Here is an 11,885-nt window from a genome sequence, read left to right as displayed (position 1 = left end):
CTGGCCTGGTGGGCACAGACTGTTGATTAGGGAGACCTGCATCTTTTAGGTATCAAATATACAGCAGACAAAAAAGAACACAGGCTTTTCTGGAAATAGAGGAACCTGGCTTGTGTTCTCACCTAGACAGAGAAGCCCATTCCACTAGGGCACCTAAAACAAGTTTGATGTCTTTGAGTGAGATTGGATACTTTTCTCAAAGTCCTGTGTTGGGACCCCAGAGTTCTGCACTGGACATGGATTTTAGCTTAAAATATTTAAGGGCAGAATTTTACCATTAGTTCCCTTGACCATCAGAGAACCTAACTCAGTGCAGTTCCTAAGAAATTCTGACTTTGTGTCATACACAAATATGCATCATCCTGATGCATTTTTTGGATGAGTTAGTATTAAAAATGGAGCCCCCAGTAGTTAGATAAATTTGCCAGTTGGAAACAGTTGTTATTCTTCTCCATTTAAATAGTAGCCCAGACTGTGAGCTAGCACTGTGTCTTATTCATCATCTGACACAGAACCTGGCTTACAACAGGCACTCAAGAAATGTTTGTGGGAGGAATGAATGAGAAACTGCCAAATTCAAGGCTTTCTGTTTTGCTAGCGTTGATGGTCAGCTGCTCTTTCTAACAATTGGCTCCCAGGTTCAGCTATTTCAGTCTACACCTCATTCACAGTAAGAAACTCAATTCAAATCTGCAAACATTTATGGAGTGCTCGCTGCCCTGTGCCTGACCAGAAGGAATGAAGCCTAGATAACAAATAATAGAACAACCCTGTCTGTCATGAGCACAGAAAAACCTGCTAGGTTTCCACTGATTGTGGCAAACCAGCCTGCATCCAGTTCTAAGAAACAGCTGCCTACTTAGTGAATATTCTCATGTTTTAATACTCAGGCCTAGTGTACTCTCTTTGATGAAGCCTGTCTTTCCAGATAAAATTGGTCAATGTGTTCTGTGGTAGATTGATTCCCTTGATTATTCCTATTCCTGGTCTCCTTGGTATCTATCTCTTTTGCCCTATAACTCTGTAGTTCTCCACTCCAATGTTGGGCTCAGCCATGTGACTTGCTTTGGCCAATGGGATGTTGGTAAACATGAAGCAAACAGAAAGCTTAAAGAGAGGGCTTGCCCTCTTGCTTTTTGCCTGTGCCAAGAGAAAATGGCTACCCTACAGGAGGGATGGGAGAAACATGTGCAGGCGAGATAGGTGCAGAGAGCTAGTGTTCCCAGCTGAGGCCATCCTAGACTAGCCAATAGCCAGCCTACACCAAGTCAAGTTCAGGATAGTCATAGATGCCTGCAGACACATGAATGAGCCCAGGCAAGACCAGAAGAAACATATGGCTGACTTAGAGACTTGAAAGCAATAATAAATACTTATTATTTTAAGTCACTGTGGTTTTGGATGGTTTGTTATACAGCAATAGCTAACTGATAATGCCCCTACTGTACTTTGAACAAAATTTTATCACAGACTGTTTCCTCATCTGTAAAATGGAGACATACCTATCTTGAGAGCTATTGTATATCCTGCAGCAGGTGCTAATATTAATACACTGAAGCAGCTGTATTCTCCGTACTCATTTTTTTTTTTAAAGATTTATTTATTTGAGAGAGAGAGGGCATGCACACGTGAGTGGGGGGAGGGGCAGAGGGAGAGAATATCAAGGAAACTCCCCACTGAGTGGGGAGCCTGATGTGGGGTTCAGTCCCGTGACCCCGAGATCATGACCTGAGCTGAAATCAACAGTCAGACACTTAACCCACTGAACCACTCAGGCAACCCCCCACTTTTTTTAAAGTAGTCTCTATGCCCAGTGTGGGTCTTGAACTCATGACCCTGAGATCGAGAGCCGCACACTTTACTGACTGAGCCAGCCAGGTACCCCGTACTCATTTCTTTATAAACTTTCTATTCCTTCCCTGTAAGCTCAAGGCCAGGGACAGAAGTCAGACTTCTTTCTCTCTTCCCACCATTACTCTGTACTGAGCCTGGCAAAGAGTGGGTCTTCACTAAAGGCTTGATGAACAAATGGATAATGGACAAATGAAAGAAGAAATGAATAGTGTCTTCAGGTGTCACATGGTATACCTGGCTGCTGGGTAGAACTGACAAAACCTTGAGGTTGCTTTGCTCACTTCAGTGGCTGCGTTTTTGGAGCCAGTCTTTCCCAGCTGCTGTTCTGCCTCATGACCAGTCAGATCCCAGTGCCTTCCTCATCTGTCCAGGCTGACTTGACAAATGACAAGTTTAGAAGCATACTTGTCTTGTTTTGGAATTTTTCCGTTCCAAATTGGAAATACCTTTTATTTTATTTTTTAATTTTAAAAGTTAACATGATAGCTGAATAAAGTCAAACAACATAGAGAAGTACATCAAGTAGAAACTAAAAGTCTGGGGCACCTGGGTGGCTCAGTTGTTAAGTGTCTGCTTTCGGTTCAGGTTGTGATCCCAGGGTCCTGGGTTCAAGCCCCGCATCGGGCTCCCTGCTTGGCGGGGAGCCTGCTTCTCCCTCTCCCACTCCCCCTGCTTGTGTTCCCTCTTTCGCTGTGTCTCTCTCTGTCAAATAAATAAATAAAATCTTAAAAAAAAAAAAAAAGAAACTAAAAGTCTGAGTTTCCATCTCACCAAGAACAATCATGATTAATGTTTGGGAATATAACCTCTTAGAAGGGATATATACAAAATTGTGTATATTTTTAAATAAACACATACTATTTGTAAATGTATTTTTTAAATTCTACTTTATAACTGGGATAACTGACATCACATTGTGTAGATTTAGATGTACAACATATTGATGGGATACATTTATACTGAAATATGGTTGCCATTGTAGTGTTAGCTAACAATGTATTTTTTCTTTTCATATTGTAGATTCATCCTTTTCTAAAAATATTTTTTTAATTATTTATTTGACAGAGAGAGAGCGAGTACGTGCGCATGAGTGGGGGGGGGGTGGAGGCAGAGGGAGAGGGAGAAGCAGACTCCCCGCTGAGCAGGGAGCCAGATGCAGGGCTTGATTCTAGGACCCTGAGATCATGACCTGAGCCGAAGGCAGATGCTTAACTGACTGAGGCACCCAGGTGCCCCTAGACTCACCCTTTTTAATAACTGCAGAGTACTGAATAGAATTTGTGTGTATCCTATTAATTTAGTTGATTTAACTTTAACCGATCCAAGTTGATGAAAATTTGTTTTCAGTTTTTGGAAATTACTAACAATTGGGATTTGATTTGTTGTTAGCCTATTTCTTCCCTCTCTCAGGTAAGTAGCAATATGATGGCATAGGAAGTTTTGAGGAATAATCAGATGAGATCTTATAGGAGACTGAATGGCCTGGCCTAGAGAGGGTTTCTGTTTATGGACTACAGGTGGAAGAAAAATCAAAGAATGTCATGAAAAGTCGGCCACATAATCTAGTGTATTCTGGGAGGTTATATTCCCAGGTGCCACAGGGAAGCCCAAGATGCAGCCTAGCTGCTGTCCAAGTTTACTCCTTGGAACACGTCCTTAAGCTAGACAGGCTGTAAACTCAAGTTAGTGACTTGGCTCGAAGTTGACAAACTGGGGTATGGTCCTAAGCTGTCACTGACTTGGTGTGTGGCCTTGAGCAAGTCGCTGCTCCTCTTTGGGTTTCAGTTTTCCAATCTGTAAAATGGGGATAAATATCCTTGACTCACAAAACTCAAAAGAGACTGAATGTGAAGGTGCTCGGTAAATTGCCAAACGTAATCTGTCATGAGACTGTAAAAGGAATCAGTCTAACCACAGAGCTAGGAGAAGCCGACCATAGAGGGAGGTGTAGCGAGAAGAGGTAATTTAGGGACAGGACTCCTAATGAGTGTGTGATGCTGCTGACTCTGAGAACGGGGCTGTACCCTGGGACCTTCCTGCATGTCAGGGAAGAGACAAGTCAAGCCCCATACATCTCCAGTATTAGGGCCGGTGATTTACTCTAATTCTACTCCCATGTCTTGAAGAGGTCTCAGTTCATCATCAGAGGAAAAACCAACCCATTTTCTGAGTGTGTTTCAGATCTCCCACTGTCAGAGATTTGAGGTATCCGTATTAGGGGGTCCCGGGTTTGTGATAGGGGATGTTCTTAAGCACCCCCCAAATCCGTGTGGCTATGTATCTCGTCGCCCTTTCCTTCCCTCCCCCGGTCTATTCCGTACGGATGTTGTGTCTTGTTCATTGTGCAAGGGGATAATGGGTGTGTGCGGGAGGGTTTCTCAGGTCCCCGAAAAGGAAGTTCCTTAATCTCTCCATAGAGAGCGAATGGTCCCCTAGAACGAATTTCCTGTTTTCCCGCCCGACTCACCCGCAGTTGCTTTCCCTCCAGCCTCGGCGTCTCACTACCTCAGGCTTACTCAGCGCAACTCCATGGTAACTACCTACACCACCGTATCCCGGCCACAAGCCTAAGTGCTGCCGCGATGCCTACCGGGAGTTGTAGTTCGCCAGGGGCGGTGCTCCAAAGCCGCGGGACGTGCTGGGATTTGTAGTTTTTTTTGCTCTCAAGTCCAGGCCGGATTCCGGAAATAGTGACACCCCTTCTCTCTTCCCAGTGGTCCTCACACTTCCTTTTCCCGGGTCCTCAAGCGTGCCCTTGCGTGAGACTCCAGCCGACCGGGGCCAATCAGAGGGTGGCGCGTGGGGGCGGGGCCATAGTTTAAACTAATTGTGCGCTCACCGCGCTGGCGCGAGCCCGCGACAAACACGATCCCGTGGAAGCGTGAGGCGGAGCGGGAGCGCGCGGCCAGGTAACCGGCGCGGGCCCGCGGCTGGCGTTCGGTCTGGGCGCCCGCAGGGATGCCCGGGCCTAAAGGGGGTGCTGGAGAGGCGGGTGCGAGCGGAAGGCCTCCTTCATAACCTACTCTGACTGGGGAGAATCTATCGGGGGTAAGGTTTGTGAGGAGGGGGGCATGTCCGGGTGGGAGGAGGTGCCGGCGTGCCTAGGGGGAGGGTCTGTTTGGGGGCGTGACTGTGGAATTCTGTCTGCGACCGGGTCGGTGGGGGCGGGGGGCGGCTAGTGCGTGTTCCTGAAATGCTTGTGACCCAGAGGTCCCAGGGAAGTCTCCGCCTATTATTGTTAACAATAACAGTAGTAATACTAGTAGTAAACATTTTCCGAGCACCGGCTACGTTTCAGACATTGTGCCACACCCTTTATATGGATCATTTTTTAAATATTCCTAATTGTCCTATTATCCTTTATTACAGATGGGGAAACAGAGGTATTTTATAGTGTTTACTTAGGATTACATAGCTAGTGCGTGGTTGGCGTAAATAAGGAGTGGGGGGTAAGGGGCTGTGTGGGGGTGCGCGTTGTCTTGGACGAGTGACCTAATTTATTTTGAGCCTCATTTCCCAAACGTAAACAATGAACTTACCTGCCTTACCTACTTCTTGGGGTTGTTCTGAGGGTCAGATCAGTTAAGTTGTTTCATGGAAGCATCTTGGAATGTACAAATATGTGACTGTAAGTTACTGTGTGAAGGTTGTGGGTGGGAAAGAGCGTAACTGGCTTGATGCTGCCTCCTGTGGATGTCCTCTCTTGCTTACGCCCCAGGGGAGTGCTTCTCATCTGGTATTGGAAGAGTGTCTGCATGTTTGCCCTTCTAGATAGAGACAGTGTCTTTTGTCCCCGTATCCTGATGCCTAGGCAGGTATGAGTGAAACATGTCATGGCTCTTAATGCATGCTTTGAAAGGAATGAGCTTTCGTGGACTGAAAGGAAATAGGAGCCTGGCTTTCCCATCTTCATTTAGTGGCTTTTGAACCTCTGTATTCTATCTTTTTGTCTGGAATGGCACTGCATTCTAAAAATGTCATATTTACTTGCTTTAATCCGTGTTTCCCTCTCTCTGGTGTCTGTTGCCTGGTCCTGTATGTCCAAAGTTCTGGAATGTCAAGTGTGTTACTCTGTGGTGGACAGAAGCCTTGGATAAGGGAAATGGGGCTACCTTGTCGAGCTATTTACTGCTGTGAATATATGGGAACCCAGAAGGAACATTCAGACCAAGTAAGGTAGCTTTCCATCAGCAAGGATGCATATATGTGTTCCCTCTCTCTCTGTTCCTGTATGGTTCTCCTTGTAGAGGAAGAAGCACATAATTCTCTGTAAAAGCTTCCAAAGTACTCTTTTCTTGGCCCAAGTTCAAGCAAATGGTGAGTAATTGTAATGCCTGATTCTTAATCTAATGCCAAAGCTGTACTCCCCCAAAGCTAAAAGACCTTACCTGAAAGCTCATTTAAAAAACATTTCTATTTAGAATGTTCTTTTCTTTATTTATGGAATATGGGAGTGAGAAGAATGCCTTGAACTAGTACTTGAGTTCTAGAACTGTTAGGATGGGGGGAAAGCCCTGCCACAGGTGGCTAAACAGAGCGGATTGGGGAATGTTTTGACAGCTGTGTCTAATTGATAACACCCTATGGTCAGTAAGTATGTTGGGGGTCACTTATTTCAGCCTCTTACCCAGTGTTATACTAAACATATCAAAAGGTGTTGTCCGAACTCAAAATGAGCACTTCCAACGATAAGACCACTCCCAAAGGCAGTCCATTTCAATATTGAGCAATTCTAAGTAATAATAATTATTATTGTAGTCTAACAGTATTATGTTTTGTGCTCTGTGATTAATTTCATTTTACCCTTATATGCTTGCTTTTTGTTTTTTCACCATTCTTGCATTTTATTCCTTTTGTGTTAAACAGATGAATATATCCTTCAGATGTTTTCTTCAGTGAGTCAGTTAGTGGGAAACACTCTGTGTGGAAACATCTTTATTTCCTCTTCAGTCTTGATAGTTTAGCTGGGTACTAAGCTTCCAGTTATTTTCTCTCAGCATTTTGAAAATGTTATTTTACTGAAATTCTGACTTTTTGTTGTTACTTTTGAGAACTGTGCTCACAATTTAACTATCATTTTATTGTATTTTATTGTAAAAACCTGCATTTTTCTCTGGTTGTTTTAAAGATCTTACTGTTTGTGTTCTGCAGTTTCATTATATGGTGTAGATTTAATTGTATCCTATCGGGAGCTTATAGTGATTCCTCAATCTGAGATTTCATACCTTGCATAAATTTTGTAGAAAAATTTGCAGTCATTCTGTTTTTAAATAGTGCCTCTCCCAGATCCCATATTTTAACTTACATTGGGCTTTTTTATTCTGTCCTCCACATCTCTTATCTTTCATAATTTCTGTCTCTTTCTGTGTTACCTCTGAGTAATTTCTTTAAATCTATCTCCTAGCATACTAATTGACTCTTCACCTAGAACTAATTTACTTTGTGTGTGTGTGTGTGTGTGTGTGTGTGTGTGTGTGTATGTGTTTAAGGGTGGGAGGGGCAGAGGGAGAGGGAGACAGAGAATCTTAAGCAGGCTCCACGGCCAGTGCAGAGCCTGATGAGAGAGGGATCTCATGACCCTGAGATCAAGACCTGAGCTGAGATCAAGAGTTGGTTGCTCAACTGACTGAGCCACTGAGGTGCCCTGAGTTCTTATCTTCATTAGCTAACTTTTTCATTTTTAGAAGTACTCTGGTTCATTTTTAAATCTGCCTCTTTGTTTTCTATGGTATCTTGTTTTTGTCTCATGTTTTTTTTTCTTTTTATTAACGTATAATGTATTTGTTTCAGGGGTACAGGTCTGTGATTCATCAGTCTTACACAATTCCCAGCGCTCACCATAGCACATACTCTCCCCAGTGTCCATCACCCAGCCACCCCATCCCTCCCACCCCCCTCCACTCCAGCAACCCTCAGTTTGTTTCCTGAGATTAAGAGTCTCTTATGGTTTATCTCCCTCTCTGGTTTCATCTTGTTTCATTTTTCCCTCCCTTCCCCCTATGATCCTTTGTCTCATGTTTTCAATTCATATAATAATTTTAAATAAACTTGTAGTCTCTATCATGTTCAATTTTCTGAAGTTTTTAGGGGTATAATCCTGCCATTTGTTTTAACTGACTCTTGCCTATGGTGAATTGTTTCCCCAAGTATGTAGTAGTTTTGGATTGTAAGCTCATATTCAAAGGAGCATCATCTGTGGTAGTCTTATGTAGCTTGGATTGAGGTCAGTTCCCTCAAGAGCAGTTTCTTTTTTTTTTTTCCCAGTGTTAAGTCAACTTTGCTTAGGCATAATTTATGTACAATAAACTCTATTTAAAGTGAAAAGTGTTTTGACAGATGTATACACCTATAAAAAGCTGCCACAAAGTATAGAGCAGTTCTATCATGCCCCAAAGTTTCTGCATGCTTCTTTACAGTCCATGTTTCCCTTCACCTTGGCTCAGGAACCTTTTTTTTTTTTTTTTGAGGTTTTATTTTTTTAAGAGAGAGAGAGGAGTAGGGGGAGGGGCAGAGGGAGACTCCCTGCTGAGCAGGGAGCCCGACATGGGGCTCATCCTGGGACTCCCTGGAAGCTGAAGGCAGTTGCTTAACCAACTGAGCCCCCAAGTGCCCCGCTCAGGAACTGTTATAGATTAATTTGCATTTCCTAGAATTTCATGTAAGTTAAATCATGTAGTGTGTATTCTTGGGCCTACTTTCTTTCACATAGCATAATGCATGTGAGATTTATCCATTTAGTTGCATATATCAGTAATTTGTTGCTTTCTGTTGCTACACAGTATTCTGTTGTATGGTTATATCATGTAATTTTGTTTATTATTCACTGTTGATGGACTTTTGGTTTATTTCCAGTTTTTGGCTATTGTGAATAAAATTGGCTATGAGCATTCATGTACAAATCTTTGAGCATTTGTGTATTTTTCTTTTCAGAGTGGAATGGCTGGGTTGTATGGCAGTTGTATATTTAACTTTTTAAGAAATTACCAGTTTTCCAAAGTGGTGGTACCATTTTAGTGGTATGTGAGAGCTCCATTTGCTTCATATTCTTTTTTTTTTAAGATTGTATCTAATTATATATTTATTTATTGAGAGAAATATATTATATATTTATTTATTGCACATGCTCAAGTAGGGGGAGGGACAAAGAGAGAGGGAAAAAGAATCTCAGGCTGACTCTGCTGTGAGTGCAGGGCTCGATATCACCACCCTGAAATCATGACCTGAGCCGAAATCAAGAGTCAGATGCTTAACTGACTGAGCCACCAGGGGCCCCTTGCTGTATATTCTTACCAATACTTGGTATTGTCAGCCTTTTAATATTAGCCATTTTCGGGCGCCTGGGTGGCTCAGTTGGTTAAGCGACTGCCTTCGGCTCAGGTCATGATCCTGGAGTCCCGGGATCGAGACCCACATCAGGCTCCCTGCTCAGCAGGGAATCTGCTTCTCCCTCTGACCCTCCTCCCTCTCATGCTCTCTGTCTCTCATTCTCTCTCGCGCAAATAAATAAAATCTTAAAAAAAAAAAAAAAAAAAAAAAAAATATTAGCCATTTTCATGGAGGTATAGTAGTATCTCATCATGGTTTTAATGTGCATTTTCCTGATGACTGATGATGTTGAACATCTTTTCACATATTTATTGGCCATTCATTATATCTCCTGAAGAACTTTGTAGTTGCTTCTATTGGGCACTCAAGGCTATTCCCAACCTGGGACCAAAATGTATGTAATTCATCTCTACTCATAGATTTCCAGGCCATAAGCTTAGGCCACAAAACAACTATGGTTTTGAATTCCTAGGAGGGTTTTTCCTCCTACTTCACTGGGTGAGCAAGGTAAGCTTCCTTATTTCCCTGTGGACAGATTTTTTTTCCTGGTCTATCTTTTTATTGAATGCCTCAGCCTTTATACAAGGATCTCAGTTGCTCTTTGTGGGCTCAAAATCTGTCTCCTGGACAATGAGGAGGTTATAAATTCTTTACACAGCTAGCACAGCTATGCTGTCAGGTCACACTGTTCCTGGGATTTCCCTTACTTTCTCATGAGCTCAGTTTATCTATGTATCAGTTAGGATCCAATCAGGAAAGTAGAAACCACACATAGCTATTTTAAGAGTGAACTCAGTAAATGGAATTAGTTTAAACCCTTGTGGGAGGGCTGAACAAGCAGAAAGGGAATCTTAAAGTAACTTTGATGTAATAACTGCATTAAACAGCTACCTCATCTAGGACTGAAAAACAAAGGGAGGAAAGGTTGGAGTTATCAGAGCCTAGAAGTCTGAAGGGTTCTGGAGGAACTACACCCTGATTCTTGGAGAAGAGGGTGTTGCCTGGTGCTGCTGGTTTCTCAGGTGCTCACAGGAAGGGCCTGGAGGAGCCAGGTTTGGTTGAGCTCTGCCCAGCTGGTGCTGGTGCCTCTGAGGGGGTGCAGTGAGGCTGGTTCTGGGAGTTTAGAAAGAAGTGGGAAGGAACCCACTGCTGTTGTCAAGAAACAGCAAGCCATAGGAAGGAGGAAGTTCCATTTTCCCTTTAGCACCTCATATTGACAGAGCCTAACTGGAAGCCAGCTGGCAAAGGTGAAATGGGGTTGGCGAAGTCCAAGCCCCAATGTCACAGAGCAGAGTATAACAGGGTAGGTATGGAGCTGAGAGACAATAACTTAATTGGCGTAATCTAAAAGGACGTTTATTATATTTTCCCAAGCATTTCCAGGCGTATTTAGTAGGAAGATTTTCAGGTTATCTGATTTATCATATCAACAGTCATAGCAATAGCTAACGTTCTTTTTTTTTTTTTTAAAGATTTATTTATTTGACAGAGAGAGATAGTGAGAGCAGGAAAACAAGCAGGGGGAGTGGGAGAGGGAGAAGCAGGCTTCCCGCTGAGCAGTGAGCCCGATGCGGGGCTCGACCCCAGGACCCTGGGATCATGACCTGAGCCGAAGGCAGATGCTTAACAACTGAGCCACTCAAGTGCCCCCCACATTCCTTTTTTTTTTTTTTAAGATTTTATTTATTTTTGACAGAGTATACAAGCAGGGGAAGCAGCAGGCAGAAAGGGAGAAGCAGGCTCCCCACTCAGCACGGAGCCCTATGGCCTCCCACGTTCTTAATTTCTTTATTATGCTGAAAGTCTTTCCCCATGTCCAACCAAAATCTGTCTTCCTATAATTTCTACTCAGTAGTTCTGGTTTTGTCCTCTTGCAAGAGAACACAAGTTTTTCTCTTCACCTGCATGACAAGCATGCATATATTTGAAAAAAGTTTTCATGTTCTCCCTGCTAAACTTCTGTAGTTCTTCCCTCACGTTTGCCATGACATGACTTTTAGACCTTTCACCACAGTTGTTGTCATTCTTCACTGCATATACTCTGACGTTGCTCTTTAAAGGTGAGGCACAGAGTTGTCACACACCCCGATCCTGCATTGATGTTTTGGGTAGCTCTGTTACATTCATGGTTCATTGAGAGCATAACAGCCTCTCCTCCACCTCCCACTATAGGCAGCCTGCTCCCTCCCCTACCCCAAAGGCAGCCTTTTTTTTTTTTAAAGATTTTATTTATTTATTTGACAGACCACGAGAGAGGGAATACAAGCAGGGGGGAGTGGGATATGGAGAAGCAGGCCTCTCGCTGAGCAGGGAGCCTAATGCGGGGCTGGGGCTTGATCCCAGGGCCCTGGGATCATGACCTGAGCCGAAGGCAGACGCTTAACGACGGAGCCACCCAGGCGCCCTGAAAGGCAGCCTTTTAAATAAGAACTGCTGAACCAGGTCTCTACCATCTCGTATTAGTTTGATTTCTTTCATTGTGAATGCAAGCGTTTATATTTAATTCTACTAAATTGTATTGTGTTGGTTTTGGTAACTGTTGAGATCTTTTTTGCCATAGCAAATCTAAAAACATTGTATTTTCTGTCCTTCACAGTTTATAATTCCAAAGCTTGACAAGCAGGCTTTATATATTTTCATTCTGTTTGGTAAAAGGGCTAAAAATGGTAGGTTTGAGAAGCAAGCTCTGTGTTACACCACTTTAA

The 11,885-nt window shown here is 43.2% G+C and overlaps 1 protein-coding gene across 2 annotated transcripts in view; it reads left to right on the top strand.

Moving 5' to 3' along the window:
• The first annotated feature begins 4,644 nt into the window (after nt 1-4,644).
• NUMA1 (nuclear mitotic apparatus protein 1) overlaps nt 4,645-11,885 on the top strand; it is a 71,414-nt gene continuing 64,173 nt past the window's right edge. The window contains exon 1 of one of the 2 annotated variants that reach the window (XM_032426984.1): nt 4,645-4,763. The gene's annotated coding sequence lies outside the window, so the exon portion shown is untranslated. The other variant, XM_032426988.1, reaches the window with a different exon arrangement.

This window comes from Phoca vitulina, unplaced genomic scaffold (assembly GCF_004348235.1).
Source record: "Phoca vitulina isolate PV1807 unplaced genomic scaffold, GSC_HSeal_1.0 scaffold36, whole genome shotgun sequence".
In the NCBI taxonomy this organism is placed as follows: domain Eukaryota; kingdom Metazoa; phylum Chordata; class Mammalia; order Carnivora; family Phocidae; genus Phoca; species Phoca vitulina.
This window is presented reverse-complemented; position numbering and strand designations above follow the sequence as displayed.